This window comes from Belonocnema kinseyi, chromosome 7, assembly GCF_010883055.1.
Source record: "Belonocnema kinseyi isolate 2016_QV_RU_SX_M_011 chromosome 7, B_treatae_v1, whole genome shotgun sequence".
NCBI classification, from domain to species: domain Eukaryota; kingdom Metazoa; phylum Arthropoda; class Insecta; order Hymenoptera; family Cynipidae; genus Belonocnema; species Belonocnema kinseyi.
In genome coordinates this window covers 41,055,822-41,066,600 of record NC_046663.1, presented here as the reverse complement: position 1 = coordinate 41,066,600, position 10,779 = coordinate 41,055,822, and positions in this window count along the sequence as shown.

Sequence of the window (10,779 nt, the reverse complement as noted above, 5' to 3'; positions counted from 1 at the left end):
TTATATCTTATTTTACTAATTTCTGTTATAGAGAATTATGTAATATTATCTTGTTTTATTCATTTCATCAATATTGCTATACTTTTTCTGAATTGGAAAATTAAAAAATTTCCAAATAATAATATTCATGAATGATAAAATTTCTGAATAGTAAGAATCCCGAATTTCAAAATTCCTAACAGAAAATTGCCAAATTATAAAATATCCGAACTAGAAAATTACCGAATTTGAACAATTAAATCTTTTTCATAAATATTACTTATTCATTAAAAATATAATAATATTTTTACCAACAAAATGTTAATCTTTAATATTTCTAAAATTGTTGTTTGAATTAAAAAAGAAACAATAATCAAAACCAATATATTTCTGAATAAAAAATTGGTTCAATAATTTTTGTTTTAAATTCAAATAATAATTTTATAAAATTTAAACATTAAAAATGATTGCTACATTCTCATCCTTATGGGCAGGTATCGTTTTGATGGAAAATTTGAATTAGTCTCTTTTTCATCAAGCGGCCACGTTTTGAGACCCCTTGAGTCAGAAAAAACGATTTTGTTCAAGATTAAAAATAAAAAAATAAAATAATAAAAACGAGGCAATAAAAATACTTATGTTTTAACATAAATGCATATTATGGATTATAATTATATAAATTTATTTAAATGATGCATGTTTTCGCGTGGCTAAAAATAAAATTTGAACTTTATTTTGCAATACCTGAATGAGCAGCCGTAGACCGAGGTAGAGAAATAAATATAATATAAATTTGATATAATAGAGTAGAACATAATGTAGAAAAGTTTTCTTTTTCGATAAAATCGTATGCGAAGCGCGAGATACGTTATGAGACTGTGTTCGAAAATGTTGAAGGAGCATTAACGGAAGAGAATTCACAATAGCCATATTGAAGGTTTCGATTCTTTCATCTTTAACTTTAAAAGGACTGTGCACACATGTGGAAAAAATGCAACGGCCGAGCGTGGACTGCGAGGTACATACATAATAGAGCGCGAAGCGAGAGAACCAACAGTTGCGCACACTCGGCGCGCTCAAACTTTGATAACGAAGTATCTCGTCTAATTTGTACCTCTTTTTTGAGTGAGCAACATTTTTCTATTAATTATTTTGATAGATTGTGTCGTTCAACTAAACATGATAAATGTGTGATTAGCTTTTGTTATGAGAATACATTATACATAAAAAAGTTACTTTTTGAAAAAACGACGCCAGTTACAATAACTTTTCATTTAACAACATTCTTAGCCTAAATGATTTCTAAAAATGTTGTGAGAATTACTTTACGCTAGGATGCGTATTTTTCGTTTAGATGGTAAAATATCATATTAAATATAAATAAATTTAATTTATGAAAAAGTTGCAATAAAATGTTTAATAAGAAAACTGCTAAAAAAAATAAAATTCGGAAAAAACAAAGAAGAAATATTGAAGTAAGCATGATAAATAATTTTTTTTACTTTATTTTGCAATCAAGCGCGAAGTGCGAGAACCAACTGTCGCGCACCCTAGGCGCGCTCAAACTTAAATAACGAAGTGCCTCGTCGATTTTTCATAAGCTTTTTTGTTGAAAGAATCGAAAATTTGTTTGAAATAAAAATTTTTTGTTTAAAAATTTAACTATTTTGATAAAGTTGTATTTTTTGGTCGAAAATTGATCTATTTTAAGTCCTTTTGAATTCATCTTTCATAGTAGAAGAGTCATATTTCTTTATAGTTTGAAATAAGCCTTTTTTTGTTTAAAATTATACCAGTGTATATAGATTATTCGTTTTTCTGGCTCTAAAATTCAACAATTTTGAGTAAAAATTGATGTTATTTGTTAAAAATTCACCTTTGTTGGACGAAAAGTAATCTTTTTGGGTAAAAATTCATCCTTTTTGGTTAAAAATGCAAATGCTTGAGTTTATATTTTTCGGCTTTGGTTGAGGATTTGACAATTTGATAGAAAATTAAACTATGCGGCTGAATATTAACGTTTATTTTTTTTTTTATTTTTTCGAGTTGGAAATTCAACCGCTTTGTAAATAAATCGTCCTTTTCGCTTTATAGGTCAACCGTTTTGTTGAAAATTGATGTATTTTGTTGAAAATTCGTGTATTTTGGTAAAAGATTAATCTTCTTGCTAGAAAATTCATAATTTTGTTGAAATTGTAACTATTAGGTTGCAAATTCATATTTTATAGTTGACAATTCAAGTACTTGGTTGAAAATTCTTTTCTTTCACCTCTTTAGTTTAAAATTTAATTTTGTTGTTGAAAATGCAGTGTTTTTATTTTTAAAAAAATTTCTAACCTGAAAATTGCTCTATTCCATTTTTGGTTAGAAATTTATCCCTAATAACTTGAAAATTCCACTACAGTTGAACTTGAATTCAGTGATCCTCCATTTTATGTTACCGAGAATTGACGCCGCGCAGTGGGGACAGGTGAGAGGCGTTGCGGAAGGATAGGTGCTCGCTCAAGCGCCACAAACCAGAGAGAGAAACAAGAAAGAGAAAAAACAGGAGAGGGGCAACATAGTTCCAAGACTCTGGATTTAATGTCATGCTCAGTCCCAAAATTGACATTAAATCCAGGTTTGATTGTATTTGTTATAAAACTAATGTATTTTGTTGAAAATCCATCTGTTTGGTTACAAGAGTAAAAATTAAATCAAATCATAGCTACGTTAATTTTCGGGGGGGGGGGGGGGAATTCACAGTTGTAACTGTTGTAACTGTAACTAGTTAATCAATAATGTATACTTTTTTCAGCAGGAGAATACTCAACGTCGCGCAGTTTTTTTAGGAAAGGGCGGCGTGAATTTTACTGTGCTTCTCTCAAGATACACTGAAAAAAAAATTGTTCTTGAATCAAGTAAATTTTACTTGATTAAAGTCAATCGCAAGAACGAATGGGGACGATAGAATATGAGTTTGTTCCAAATAAATAAATACTTGCTACCGTATGCTTGGAACAAGTGTACATTTTCTTAATCTGAGAAAATGTATTCTTAGATAAAATATCGCATTTTATTATTCTAAAGCTTTATTGTGTTACTTCATATAGAGATGTATTCAAATGCAGAACATAATTTCACTCCCAAGAAATCATTTCTGATACACTTCAAGAATATATTTTTCTGATATTAATAAAACTCTTAATTCTCGCACACTGTTACTTACAAATATAATCTCACGCTCAATCTCTTTGAAAAATCGCACTCCACGAGAATTCGAACCCTACCTAAACTACCTATAAACTATTGTCCTAACCGCGCGCTCTACCGACTTCGCTATCGAAGCACTTGGACCTCGGTGACAAAATCTCGAGTAAGAATTTCAAGGCAGTGTCGACCGAAGTCGTATGGTGAGCCTCAACCATCTTCAAACTAAACGTTGTGGAACTCAATGTTTCTTTTAAGAAAACATCTTTCTGATGATACTTAAAAATTTTCGAGAGACTTTAATATACCATTTTTTATTTATAAAAATTTTAGAATTGAAATTTAATTATTTCAAAAAAGGCTCTACACTTTTGTTTTCTTAATATATTTAAAAACGTTATAAAATATCTAATAGTAATAAACAATAAGCAAAAATTCTCCATAAAATGCGCAGTTTTCAATTTATCCAACTCTTTTATTGTATATAATACTCTCTTACTCAATTTTTAATGAAAAATAAAATTTCTTAAACAATAATATAAAATATGTGAAAAAGCGAAGTAAGTTTCACTTATTTAACAAGGGACTGAACACTTGTTGTTTCTAAATATTTAAAACGCTTAAAAACGACCCGAAGGTAATGAATAATAAAGAAAAGTTGCATGTACAAAAATTCTTTAATAACATCAGTGACAAAAAATAATGTTCTGCTATACGAAAATTTACATAAACCACAAAGTTTTTAATTTATCGAATGCTTTGATCATACATTGTTTACTAAGATTTGAATATGGAATAGCTTTCCTAAAACAACAATTTAAAATATGCAAAAAATAATTGAACTTCACTTATTTTACAAAGGGCTCATTACTTTTTTCTTCAAAAATGTAATCCGCTTAAAAACGATCTAAAGCTTATAAAAAATTAATAACTTTTGAGTTGAAAAACGCTATAATAACCTCAGTGACAAATAAATATTTTCTGATTTTTAAAAACCTCTAAAAAATGGCACAGTTTTCGATTTATTTAATTCTTTAATAGTACTTTTTAATTCTGTTTTTAATTTAAAATAACAATTCTAAACAAAAATAATTAGAAATATGTAAAAAAGAATTGATTGCTAGTTTTACTTTTAAGCATCTTTTAAAGCTTAGAACTTTGTTTTATGCTGTCATACATTTATTTTTTATTATTTACAAAAATGTTTCACAGTTAAAAAAATTCGAAATGATTTAATTTTAAGTAGATTAATACATACAAATAATCAGCGAAAAAAATATAGACGCAGTACATTTATAACCTTTTAATAATTTTAGGAATGATTTTTTTTTTTTGAGTCTTGCATAATTATTTCAAAATTAATAACACTTTTTTTAAATCTATTTTAAAATTTTAAATTCTAACCCACAAAAACTTGCCGACGCAATAAACTTAGAATTTTTTTACTAGTCTTATAAGTGATTTGATTTGTGTATCAGCGTAAAGTTTGTAGTTTATCAAAGTTGCAAATTCCGATCAACATTTGCAAAAATAAAATTGATTATGTGCACTAATGTTTTAAATTTGATAAATATTATTGAATTTCAAAATAATTGTTAGCGGCGAAGAGAAACAACTTCATGTCATGTCAACTTAATAAGATACTTTTGCAGTAAGAAGTAAATTAATTTATACCAATATATTAATTTTCATAATATGTGTGCGATGTCTATTGTATCAAGTCTACAGTTTTTATATTGAAAAGACTGATGTGATTCTATTTTGATAACATAGGTATCTTCACAGTAAATCTGACATTCGTTTCAAATAAATAATCATTTGAAGGAAAATATTCAAGCATTATTTTAAGAAATATTATTTCTTCGCTAAATACATTCATTTTCTTGTCTCAAGAACATGAACATTGTTTCAATTAAAATAGTAGTTAATATAAGTATATGAATTTACTTGGATCAAGAACTTTGTTAGAGTTTTAGTTACTTATCATGAGAATATAATATTCTTAATTCAATATTTTATTATACTTCACGCAAATAAGTATAATGAAACAAATTAACTCAATAGTTTTTTCCTTAGAGTAAATATATTCTTGATTCAAATAGTTGTCCTGATTCTATTATTTTCTTGATTCAAGAAAATCGGTACCTTGCAAAAAGAAAAAACTTGCTTCTTTCAAGTGAAATCAGCCAAGTAAATTAGCCAAATTAGCAAATTTTTTTTCAGTGTAGTCGACCATGAAATTTGAGAAAGTTCATACATTTCGAAGCAAAGGATTCTTTTAAAGTAGAAACTTGAAACTCAGGAAACCTAGGCTAAACTTCAGACCTTTATCACAGCCTCCGCAAACTCGACGAAAATTCATATATTCGGTTAAGTATTCTCTCACTGAATAAAGTATAGTATACTCTGTTTAGCGAAAGAATCCCGGTACAATCGACCGTGAAAATGCCGAGAGACTTTAAATTTCGAAAGAAATGATTCCTTTAAAGTGGAAACTTGAAAATCAGTAAACTTCGTCTAAACTCTACACGTAGAATCACAGCCAGCGCAAGCTCGACGAAAATTCATTTTGTCGGTTGAGTATTCTCTTGCTGAATAGACTAATAGAGTATAGTATACTCTGTTCAGCGAGAAAATACTAAACGTCGCGTATTTTTTTTCAGAAGAGGGTGGTGTCAATCGTGCTCTTCTCTTCTCCGACGTAGTTTACGACTTTCGACTTATCAATAGGGAAGGAATTTAATGATGTTATTATCGCTGTTGTAGGATATTACAGGTGGAAGATGGATGGATCAGTGTGGAGTTTCGGGAAGTTTACGCGGTCGCTTCTTCCCGACAGTTTCCGCTCTTCATCCTGGCATTTCGCTCCAGGAACAGAACGGTTCCTCCTTGTCTCTCGTCCAGAGAAAGACAGCAGGTGCTCGTTTTCCCAGGGACACCCCCTGGCAAAACGCGAAACTAGAATCGCTCCGGTGTGGTGGTAACCTAGCCTACCTCCCCGTCCCGTTCGACCAACCTTTTACTCCTCCCCCACCCATTTCTCAAATCAGCGAGGGAAGTACCCGCGGCACCGGGTTGATGGGTTCCCGCCGGGTTGTCTGCCAATAGGGTGGCAAGTACGACGAAATTCAGTCGCCATGCCGGAAAATCGATACTAGGTTATACGTAATGAATTAAACCAACAATATAATTAAATTAAAAGAATTAAATTCTCTTCATTAATCATTTCTTCCCAATAAAAAATGGTTCTAGCTGATACTAAAGTCGGGAGAAAATTCGAGGCCCATCAATTCTTTCGATTGCGAATAGTTTAAAAAAATGTATAATGAAATATTATTAATAACAAAATTATCACTTTTACCCTAAAAAGTCGTTGTCAATATTTAGAGGGGAAAACATCAGTTTTGTGATGAGAGTTTTTTTATTTTTTATTATTACACCATTGAGCCATTTCCCTTTCGGGGTAGGCGTGACTCACTCGGTGGGGAAAGTAGTAATGTGGGGAAGGGATAGAGAATTTTCAGATTGATCTAGAATTCTCGTGTTATTTATTTAAATAACACGTTCATTCTGCAAGATTGCTCCGACCCAGGTTGCTGACCAATCTCTCTAGCAATCACCCCAATTGAAGATACTCACAAAGTCGTTATGTAAGGTTCCCCACTTGGGTCCATTAGTGGCCAAGATCTTTTGTTTCAGGCATCATTCACTCTACTGACACTCTTTTTATTAACTATTTGCCGCCATACTTTCCTATCCTGGCATACTTCTCTAGCTTCTTTTATGCCCATGCATTTTTTCATGTAGACTCTCATGTTTCTGTGACTTCTTATGTCTCTTCTAACTAGGATCTCATTCACACATTCTAACCATTCTTTCCGCGGTCTACCTCTGGGCACGCTGCCATTTACTTTTCCTTGATACACTTGTTTCGTTAGTCGTTCATTTGGCATTCTCTCAACATGCCCGAACCATCTTAACCGTTTTCTTTCCCATGTGTCTACTAGCGTCTCTTCTACAACACATCCTTTTAGAATTATCTCGTTATTTACTTTGTCCATCAGAGTTGTCCCGCATATTATGCGCATGAATCTTATGTCAATTGCGTTAATTTTACTCTTACCTTTTTCTTGATAAGTCCATGTCTCGCTACCGTATAGTACAGTCGGTACAAATATAGAATTATGTATTGCCATTTTAGCATTATTTGATATATTTTTACTTCTGATAAGGGGCCCTGCTCTACTAATAACCTTCCTACTTTCGTTTATGCGTCTATCTAATTCCTCATCTATCTTCCCATCCCTAGTAAATAAGCTATCAAGGTTTACGAACTTATAAACTTGTTCAATTCTCTCATCATTCAATACAATATTGCATAGTGTTTTCTCACTCTTTCCTTCGAACACCATAGTTTTTGATTTATTTGCGTTAATTTTGAGGCCCATGCTCTTCATGCTTGCATCTAGTTTATTCAACATTCTTTGTAAGTCTTCGATTGACTCTGTCATAACAACCTTATCATCTGCAAACGTTAACCTACGTACCCTTACTCTTTCGAGATCCACACTCTCTTCGTCGAAAAGAGCTATTCTTAAACGCTTGTCGATAAATAATATAAATAACCATGAAGACATAACGCATCTTTGTCTAACTCATTGAATAATGTCGAAACAGTCACTCAATTTCCCATTCACCCTCACACTCGCTTTGCTATCCGTATATGGGCGATCGTCTTTTCCTCCACGGCTACCTGCCTGACCTTCCCCTTCCACTGCACAACGACACTACCCCTCACTGGATTCTAAGTTGCTTCAGGCCCTCGATGTGATATCCCCCATAAAGATAATGCCATAGTTTTTCAAATTACACATTTCCTTGCCATCGAGTTAATCAATCAATTTTCAATCAATTTTCTATTGTTTTTTTCGTTGGTAAAGCTGTTGAAAATTTAAGAGAAAAAAACCGCATTGTTAGAAAATGATTAAAAGAGAATATTATTTAAAATAATGATAACTTGATAATCGCCGGGTGATGTTCTGATCATCAAAACTTAGTTTTGTAGAAATTATTGATGTACATTGTTGTCTTTAGAGTTTAAAGTCATGTAAATCGAAAACAATTGACTTGTTTCAAACCTTTTGGCACATAATGGCGATCCTTATTAGTGAGTTTTCTTAAATCTGTGAAAAGTCCATAATTTCTTGCAGGTATGCTCTTTTACAATTGAAAGTACTTTTCTTTAAAAAAGTCTCTTAACGAAGAACAACTAATGAAAAAACAATTAAAATGTAGCAGGAAAATCTTGTAACAAAATTTATAAACAAATTTTTTTAAGTTTTCAGAAAACACTGCAGTCAAAGAACTCTTTTTAAATTATTTTTTAGCGATTTATATTAAATCCAATTTTTTGTATTGAAACCCTTAAACACAGCTTTTTATGTATAAGAGAAATAGTGTTAATTAATGATTTTTTCTGGTATGATGTGAAATTATATCTGTGAAAGTCAAATTCTTTCTCTTGAAACCCGCTCTGTAGTAAAAATACAAAATTAAAAAAAAATGTTGTAGCTAAATAATTATTCAAATACTTTTTTAAGACTTTTCTTTTCCTTATATCAACGAACCATCTCGAACCATAAATTTATCGATTCGCACAATCTATGGGGTAAACATTCGCCACCGTGTTTAAGCATTTCAGCGTTAATACCATCTACCCCGGCAGCCTTACCGTTTTTCAAGTTCTTCATTATATCCCTAACCTTGGTGACACAGAATTTCTCAATTGAGTTCTCTATCGCATCATGTTCAACATCGCAGTTGTGGTTTCCTATAGCTTCTTCTCCGAATTATCACATAAAATAGTCTCTAAAAGCCTCTAGTTTTCTGACCAGTGATCCCAGATTGGAAACGACGTTCACTCCAATACTATCACAGGTCTTGTCCGTGTAAAATATAGTAGCAGACGATGTACATGACTGGGTTGTGCGCAAAACCCATTTCTCCTCTTCTTAATTTGAAAACTCGAAAGTGCACGATTGCTGGTCGGAACGCTTCGGCGGTTCTATTTATACCTCTATCTGCTAACTGCTTTGAAATAAAATCAAGAGATTGGGATTTTAATATTTCCAGATTTCGATGTTGGCGATTCTCACGATTTGAATATTTTGCGCGCCTCTTTATATGCGTATATTTCGAGGTTACGTTATTTCATCTTTATATCTTTATCCGCATTTGAAAGAAAATAAAGAAATTGGCGATTTTGGAATTCATCTCGTTTGGATAAAAACTTCATTATTTGGTTGAAAAATAAATTATTTTGTTGAAAGTGTAACTATTTTGTAAAAAAAGTCCTCTTTTCTATCAAAAGTTCAACTACTTTGTTAAAATGTACTTTTTTTTTCTTTGAAGGTTCATCTCTTTAGTTGAAAATATATTTTTGAAACTGAAAATTTAACAAATTTAAATATTTTGGTTGAAAGTTCAACTCTTTGATTGAAAACTCATATTTTTCTCTTAAAAAATTCAACTTTTTGTAGATAATTGGTCTTTTTGACTTTAAAATTAAATAATTTTGTTGAAAATTCATGTATTTTGTTTGAAATTTGTCTCTTTTGTAGATCATTAATTTTTTTGTTCGAAAATTCATCTTATTGGTTGACAATTCAACAACTTTGTTGAAAATTCATTTTTCCTGTTAAAAATTATTTATCTTTATCTGAAAATGTAACTATTCTATGATTGATTAAAAACGAATCGTATATATTGGTTAAGTTGCAATTTTTTTAAAATAAAAAACCTTAATCTTCTTGGTCGAAAATTCACATTTTCCCTTGAAAATTTAACAATTTTGTTGAAAATTCGTTTTTTTTTCTTGTTCAATTCAATTTTTTATTACAGTTTTTATCTGGAATTTGAGCTACTCTATTTTTGGTTGAAATTTTATCTTGTATATTGTATTAGTTAAAACACGAATTATTTGATAGAAAATTAATTTATTTGTTTTCGATTATGATTTTTTTTAATTAAAAGAATTTTTAAATAAAATTTTTTAAATTGAATTTAAGGTATTAAAAATGGAAAAATAATTGATTTTACAAGATGATTCTGAATCCTTTGAAAATTAAAGAATTAATAGATATTAGTTATTAAAATTATTTTCAATGATGATTTCAAATATTATTTCAGTCTAAAAAATTTTATTTTTAACCCATTCAATTAGAAATTTTTTAATTAAAAAGAAAACAAAATTTTGTAAATTATTAGCAATATTTGACCGTTCATTTATAGCAATCCATTATAAACAACTATTAAAAACTATAAAAATTTGAAGAGAATGGTTCAAAATAGAAAGCCTTGAATTGTTAAGATTGTCATGAGGTAAATTTTAACCTTGAACGCTACAATTTTAATTCAAAAAAAGATTCAAAATTAATTTAATACTTGAAGTTATTTCAAATAGTTTGAAAGACGATGTAGATTTTGTAACCAATATATACGATTAAATAAATAATGGAATTTTTTTCCAAACGAAATGAATTCCAAAATCGCCAATTTCTTTAATTTCTTTCAACTGCGAATCAAGATATAAATAAGACTATTATAATGTAA